Below are 7,962 nucleotides of genomic sequence, written 5' to 3'. Positions count from 1 at the left end.
GGGGGGGGGGGGAGCACGTGTGCTTGCAAAGGAGCGGCGCTCATGCCAGGAATAAAGCGCTGTCGGTCTTCCAGGGGCCCTGGACCCAGACCTTGTCCTGCTCCTGTGAATGGACCTCCTTACATCTGGTTTCTTACAGACTTACACATCACCTGGCCTTTCTTGCCTTTCAGTACTCTTGGGTCTTAGTAGGACTTATCATTTTCTTCTTCTTCATAGCCTCATGTAGGGTTGCCAGCCTCCAGGTGGGGCCTCACAACTCATCTCCAGACTACAGACGTCTGGAGAAAAGGATCGCTTCGGAGGGCGGGCTGTATCCCTGAAGAGCTCCTCCTCCTCCCCCCAGATTCGGCCTTTTCCAGGCTCCACCGACAAATGTCCGGGAATCTCCCCGCCTGAGGTTGGCAGCCCTGCTCTCTGGTGAGGCCCTACGTGGTCCTGACAAGCCAAAGGGCCCCTGGGCTTATGAGATGAAGTTGTCCTTCAAGTGGGGTCTTCACGTCAGTGGATGTAGAAGGAGGATATAACTTCGGTAGGATGTTGATATTTCTTATCCTTAGTTTTTGTTATTACTCTGTTTGGTGTCGTGGTTAAGTGCACGGACTCTAATCTGGGAGAACCGGCTCTGATTCCCCACTCCTCCACTTGCACCTGGCTGGGTGACCTTGGGCAAGCTGTAGTTCTGACAAGAGCTATTCTTGAAAAAGAGCAGTTTGTGTCAGAGCTCTCTCAGCCCCACCGACCTCACAGGGTGTCTGTTGTGGGGAGGGGAAGGGAAAGGAGTTTGTAAGCCGCTCTGAGACTCCTTTGGGTAGTGAAGGGCAGCGGGGTATAAATCCAATCTCTTCTTCTTCTTCTTCTTAATTCTGAATAGGTTTAAGAATGGGATTTTTTTCAACGACAAAAATAAAAAATCTTTTGCTCCTCGATCAAGACCGTTTTTTACCATCTCGATAGCTCTGGTTTGAAAGGCTTGGCCTGGCGAGCACTTGATACGGCATGCTGGGAAATGCAGTCCCTAGCCGGCTTCTGTCTGTACGCGTGCGAGCGGATGCCGAGGCCCGTTGCATGCCGGGAGGTGTAGGCAGAGGCGCCGGCCCGCCCGCCCTTCGGCCGGATTCGGTGTGCTTGGGCGTGCCTGCCGCCTCGCGGGGAGCCGGGACGAGGAGACCGGTGAGGGGGGGCGGGGGGGCGAGGAGGGGGAGGCGACGTGGGCCCGGACGCCGCGGCTGCCTCCGAGGGCGCCTGGGTGGCCCGCGGGCTTCATTAACGGGGGGGAAGGTAACCATTGGAGGGGGGTGGGCGGCGTTTGGTAGTCCGCACATTGGAGCAAGTCAGAACTCTCCAGGTGGGGCGTCCCCGGTGTTATGTGGGGGGAAGCTGTACCTGTTGGGTTGCTGCTTGCTGTTTTTTAGGACGGCAGAGAAACACTTGGGGGCGGGGTGGCTGGGGGGCGGGTTGCCGCTTTCCTCTTCCCTGTTTCCCGTAATGCCCCTTGAAGAATTCTGGGGTAGGAGGAAATGCCACGGGTCAAGCACGGCTGCATAATGCTGTACCTGTTGAATCTCTGCTAGCTGGTCATTCCGGAGAAATCAGCCCTTCCTCGGGAGAGAGGAAGCTTCATTCTGCCGTGGAGTGGTAGATCAGCAGGACCTTGATCCAGGTGAGAGAGGCGGAATATGAATAATGCCAGTGCAAATAAATAAAGAAAATATACTAGGAAACTGATGGCCAGTTGATGCTTTGCAGGGGAAATTGGGGAGAGATGGCGTTAGATGCTGGGCAGAACAAGGCAGTGAAGTTGGTGGCTAATCAGTTCAGGGAGAGAAAAGGAAGTAAGAGTCAATAGTTTGTGGAATTCATCACTACAGGATGTTTTGACAGCCACTAGTTTGCTTGGCTTTTAAAGGGGATTAGCCAAATTCTTGGCAGACAGGTCCCTTGGTGGGTACTATCTGCAGTGGGTAATACTTAAAGCAATCATGTTTACTGGATTTCAGTAAAGCTTTTGACAGGGTTCCCCATGATGTTCTGATGGGTAAACTAAAGGACTGTGGATTGGATTGTAGGATAAGTTAGGTGGATAGGGAAGTGGTTGGAGAACCACACTCAGAGAGTAGACGTCAGTGGCATTTCACCTGAACGGAGGGAGGCGTCCAGTGGGGGGCCACGAGGGCTCGATTTTGGGCCCAGTAATTGTAATTTGTAATTGATTATTATATTACAGTCCATGACCAGATCTATTTGCAGATGACACCAAATTGGGAGGAGCAGCAAACACACCAGAAGATAGAGGTAGAATTTAACGCGATCCGAACACGCTGGAAAAGAGGGTGGATGTGGACAAGATGCAGTTTAACAAAGATAAATGCTGAGTTCCACATCTGGGTAACAAAAATGAGGAACATGCATACCAGATGGGTGATACACTTCTGAGTAGTGGCGTGTGTGAACAAGATCTTGGGGTACGGGTGGACCGAAAGTTAAATGTGAGCAGCCAGTATGACACAGCAACAGAAACGCTAATGGGCTCTTGGGGTGTATCAACAGAGGCTTAACATCCTAATTGCAAGATGTCATAGTCCTGCTGTACACTGCATTGGTCAGGCTGCACCTGATTGTGTGCAGTTCTGGAGGCCTCACCTCAAAAAGGATGTGGACAGAATGGAGCGGGTGCAGAGGAGAGCGACGAGGAGGATCGGGGGCCTGGAGACCAAGAAGCCCTGTGAGGAGAGGCTGAGGGACTTCTTGGGAATGTTCAGCCTGGAGAAGAGGAGGTGGAGGGGGGACAGGATTGCTCTCTTGAAGTCTTTGAAGGGCTGTCCCTTAGAGGAGGGCAGGGAGCTGTTCCTGTGGGCAGCAGAGGACGGGAAGGTACCAGCTGGATCTGAGGGAAAACGTTTTACAGTCAGAGTTGTGCAAGAGTGGAATCAGCTGCCTGGGGAGGTGGTGAGCTCCCCCTCCTCACTGGCAGTCTTTACGTAGCAGCTGGACCAACACTTGCCAGGGATGCTCTAGGCTGATCCTGCATTGAGCAGAGGGGGTTGGACTGGATGGCCCCTTCCAGCTCTTTGTGATTCTATGATTCTGTGAGTGACTAAATAGAACCTCCATGTTCAGAGGTATTCTCCCTCTAAATATTCTGGGGAAACTTTGGGCTTCTAGGGATGTGGATGGCCTCTATGGGAAACTGATCCCTGAGTTGGATGGACTGTTCATACAGGTTTGGGGAACTGGGTGAGTCATCAGGGGTTTTTTAATTGCTTGGAGGTGGGTGAGGTGTGGTTGTCTTCCTCCCTGACTTGCTTAAAAGTTTTCATTTTCAACCTGTATCAGGATTGCTTCACGTATTTTCCGCAGCAAGTGTGCGTTGCCGGGTGCATGGTATAGAGTCGCGACCACTTGTCGCATCCCGGTGCCTGTGCTCTGATGTTGCCTGTGTCCAGACATTCACTTCTGTTGTGCTCTTGTATATCCTTATGGCTTGTAAAAAAAATTCCATGTATGTGTAAAAAGTGTGAAACATGTTGCTTGAGCGTTTGGAGAGTACGGCAAATACCATAGTAGTGGGGTGACTGGACAACAGAGTCAGTGGTACACACGATGCTCACGGGCAGCAATTAGGCTGTGTTGTTTGGGCAAAGCAATGTTAGGCTGGCACCCATGATGGATACTGAGGAAGGAACCAAATATGTTGAAAAGTGGGATGGAAGGAGAATTTGGGTCTTGTGATGTCTTGGATGAATTGATCTCCTAGGAGTATTGGGGCCGCCTTCTCTGGATGCCTCTCCCTTCGGAACGAGCTCTGCGTGGTCTTATGTGGTGGATGCTGAGTCGGCTCCTGGCATGCGTGGGTTGGGTCCAGACTCGCAGTGCTTCAGAGATAAGCTCTATTCTTATTTATTTTCATATATGTATATAATTTTCTGTCTTTACAAGGGCCACCAAGCTGGCTGACAATTTAAAACAGAAATGATAAATTACATTTATAAAAGTATTAAAATCAACACTGCTTGCAAACATACATCATTAAAACAACTTTAGAAAGAGTTATGACAGAGTTAAAATACGGAGCACTGAGACATTGGTTGGAATGGAGAGGTCACTGAGGGAATGCCACATGAAAGAAAAAAGTCTCCACCTGCTGGTGAACGTGGCCGCAGAAGGGGACAGGCACATCTCCCTGGGGAGAGAGTTCCAGAGCTTTGGTGCTGTGACCAAGAAGGCCCCGCCTAATCTCAGAAGGCCAGGGCGCCTAAAAGATGACCATGATGGTCAGGCAGATTCCCAAAGGACTCTGCTGAATGCCTTTATAGTGCTCAGGGACGCTTTGTGGCTCCAGCGGTGGGCTGCAGAGCAGTGGAAGGGCAGAGCACAGACGCATGTGAGCTAGCCAGGGGAATGGGATTCCCAGTGGCAGCAGAGTTGGGATGGTGAACTGGGCCTCCTCCCAGGGGACAGGGTGTGCGCATAGTGAAGGTGGGAATGAGATTTCACACCAGCTCAAGTGTGCCAAAGGGCACAGGTGGTCCTGCAGCAGTCACTGGAGCAGTAAATCCCTGCATGCTCTGCCAGAGCCCTCAAATAGTTTATTATGATTTTTCCTTGCAACATGGGAAGAGCATTGTATATCACCATGCGTATTATGCTAACGACAATAATGAAGGGTTTATCACTGATGAACGGTGTCATTTTGAAGATTGTTTCCTGATGTCTGGCGTGGAGCTGACTTCTCTACGGGTTGGATGCTGGAGAGACACCCAGGCTGCACTTCTGTTCTTGTTTTGCTTCTGTCCCAGAAGAGCCAGGCAGTGTTGTGACTTGGAGCTTGTCTGTAGTGGGGCAACACCCAGAGGCCTGCCCTTGTTTGTTATCACATGGGTGGTTTCCTTGCTGGGACAGTCAGTGTTGGGGAAAGGCAGACTCAGAGTCAGGAAAGGGTCTTCAGTAGCACGTGGCGCTTGTCAAAATACTGTGTGCCTTTGTACCTGCTTAGCTGGTCATCCCTGGTGACTAATTCATTGCCTCCAGTTGACCAGGAAGGAGAATTGTTTATTAAAATTTTGGGATTTCCCCCCCCCCCGTCCCCTTTTTTGAATAGTTGAGTAAGTATTGTTTACAAACAGGATGTGGTTTTATACCCTTTGTTTGGCTCCCGTAGTGTTGTAGATAAAACCACAACAGATATTGGGTTGGATTCTACCAGTTTTTCTGCTCAATCTCTTCTGATTTCCCTCTCACTGCAGCCACCATGTGGTTTTTTTGCATTTGGTTCTCATGATCCCTGGCGTGGCCCTTTCGGAGATCAAAGCAGCAGCCCTCCTCCCCTTTTTGCCAGTGGAAAAGATGGTAGCCTTCAGCCCATCAACAGTCATATCATAAAAATGTAGATTCAGGGGGTAGCTGTGTTGGTCTGGACCAATAGAACAAAGTTTGAGTCCAGTGGAGGCACCTTTAAGACCAACAAAATTGAGCTCCAGATATAAGCTTTCATTTGCATGCACACTTCTTCAGAGACGTTGAAACAGATTTCCTCAAGCTTTACATGTAGTGTAGTTGTCAGGAAGGTCTAGTTAGAGTCAAGATGCATTTTTTCTATCATACAAAGGTGTTTGTGGGTGTGGCTATTAGTCTGGTCTCATGCTAGGGATGATTAAGAATGTGTTGGGAAGCTGGTACTTTTCTTGACTAATCTGCCAGGCTGCAGCTGATGAACACTCTTGGCAGAGAAGGAATCTAGGTGTTGGAGGCAGAAAAACTAGTAGAGCACCCTGTCCAGTAGGTATTCCTGCGGATGGACCATTGCACTCTGTTTTGATTTCCCTCCCCCTATTTGGAAATTGGTGGGAGAGGGGTGAGCTGGGGTTGCAGCTTGAAATGCATGAACACATGCATGGATTTTTATCAGTGTCATCCAAAGAACGAAGGCTGTCACAACTCAGGTCAAGAAATCTTCATCAGTTTAATTAAATGAGTTTTAATTATTAAATTGACTTAATCTGTATATATTAGCATATTAAAACAATAGTTTAAAACAATAGCATAATAAACCAGGAGATCTTCATTTGTTACAGATGGTGCATGCGCGTCATAGCAGGAAGAGGCATTCCCTCTTGGCGTGGATTGTCTGCAGTTGTTACAAATGTTTATTTAAAATAATTAACACTTCCTTGAACATGTGTCCTCCCACTAATCAGGGGCACCTTTTAGTTGGGCATGAGGTTGCAGCTTTAAACCTGATGTGCATCTTCAGAGGTGACACTGTTGTTGTGTTTTCTTCTGTTTTGTAAACAGGTGGGTGGGTGCTAAGTTGATGCTCAAATATGGAACATAGAATCATGCTCTGAACGTGCTCACCAAGTTTCATTCCGATGGCTTGATGTCCAGTGGGAGTCCTTGTATTACAAAAAATACTGAACAAGTGACTTAGAACTCAGGACCTCACTGTACTTGGTTGATGAAGCCACTTAAGGGCATGTCCCACCTGTCGTTCCCAGACAAGCTGTTCCAGCACCCCGTGCCCCCCTGGCCAGCTACAGCCTCTTCAGTTGCAGCTGGAATCTGCTGTTTCTGCTCTCTCTCTTTTTCTGTTGGCATTTTCACAGCTGATAAGGAGAACAGTGGATCTTCGACCTGGTCTCTGTGCTTCACACCCATGGGATCTAGTGCGCACGCGCTGGATCGATCGGTGCTGTAGCAAGCTCTTTTAACGGATTTTCACGCCCAGTCCCTCAGGCATGCGCAGGAACCCCACCCTGCATGCCTAGAGGGGTGGGTGCGGACATCCCACCAGTTCCTTTCTTACCGCCGCGTTGAGTAGACCTCTTCTTCATCAGTCTGATCGGTTCGCTGTTAGCTCAACCTCACAGCTCAACACTACTAAACATGTCCTCGAGGCGTCTTCAAGGACAATGGCTTCTGCAATAGCTCTCAGAAGACATTCCTGGCTCCGCAACACTAATCTCCCGATAGATACTAGATCTTAGAAGATCTCCCTTTTGATGGCCTGGGGCTTTTCAATGCTACCACAGATACTACTCTACAAGAGTTAGACAAAAGCATAAAAGCTTCTCGAGCTCTAGAAGTCTCTTCCTCTGCAAAACAACAATACCGTTCCCGCACCTGGTCGAGGTCCTGGCAGAGGCATATACCAACTCATCAGTCTCCAGACACACGATGGAGACCACAAGTGTCTTTGGGAGGCCAAAGACCTGCTTTTCAGAAACCAAAAATCAGTTCAGGCCAACAAGCTTTCCGCACCAAACAGTCGAAACCCTCCAAGCTGGGTTTATGACTTCCCTGTCACCAAGTCAGCTCCTACCCATCTGTTTCCCTTTCTTCATGCCTGGTGTCTCATCACCTCGGACGAGTGGGTGTTGTCCATCTTGACCCGAGGTTACAAAATTCAGTTCCACCAGAACCCCAATATTCCTGTCGTTGTCTCCAAGCCCCTTTCCCCACCTCTCCTCGAGGAGGTGTCCGTCCTTCTGCAGAAGGGAGCCATCGAACAGGTACCACCACACCTCCAAGGGACGGGATTTTATTCCCGATACTTCACAGTCCCGAAGAGAGATGGAGGCGTTCGACCCATATTAGATCTAAGGGAACTGAACCGTTTTGTGACCTACCACCACTTCCGCATGGTATCCCTACAACAGATCATGCCATTGCTTCGGAGACACGTCTGGATGGCCACCCTCGACCTCCAAGACGCATATTTCCACTTTACTATCCACCCCTTCCACCGCCAATACCTACGCTTTGCGATTGGTCAACAGCACTACCAATATACGGCCCTTCCATTCGGCCTATCCAGCGCCCCAAGGGTCTTCACAAAGACTATGATTGTGGTTGCGGCTTTCCTCCGTCTCTGGGGAGTTTCCATCTATCCATACATAGACGATTGGCTTCTGGTAGCGCCGTCCAAGAATGCCCTGGTCTCAAACATCACGGAGACCCTGG

At 49.6% G+C, this 7,962-nt stretch overlaps 1 protein-coding gene across 4 annotated transcripts in view; it reads left to right on the top strand.

Annotated features, from left to right (window-relative positions):
• The window catches only part of TNFAIP1 (TNF alpha induced protein 1), a 32,357-nt gene that overhangs the window by 328 nt on the left and 24,067 nt on the right, over nucleotides 1–7,962 (top strand). The window contains exons 1-2 of one of the 4 annotated variants that reach the window (XM_015421924.1): nucleotides 1,088–1,173; nucleotides 1,575–1,663. The exons of 1 other annotated variant lie outside the window; for it this stretch is intronic. The gene's annotated coding sequence lies outside the window, so the exon portion shown is untranslated. Of the gene's footprint in view, nucleotides 1–259; nucleotides 533–1,087; nucleotides 1,174–1,574; nucleotides 1,664–7,962 lie in introns of those variants that run through there. 2 more of the 4 variants (XM_015421925.1, XM_015421926.1) reach the window with 2 other exon arrangements.

The sequence above is a fragment of the Gekko japonicus genome, unplaced genomic scaffold, assembly GCF_001447785.1.
Source record: "Gekko japonicus isolate JY-2015 unplaced genomic scaffold, Gekko_japonicus_V1.1 scaffold43, whole genome shotgun sequence".
Taxonomy (NCBI): domain Eukaryota; kingdom Metazoa; phylum Chordata; class Lepidosauria; order Squamata; family Gekkonidae; genus Gekko; species Gekko japonicus.
Note: the sequence above shows the minus strand (reverse complement) of the source record. Positions and strands in the feature narration are given on the sequence as shown.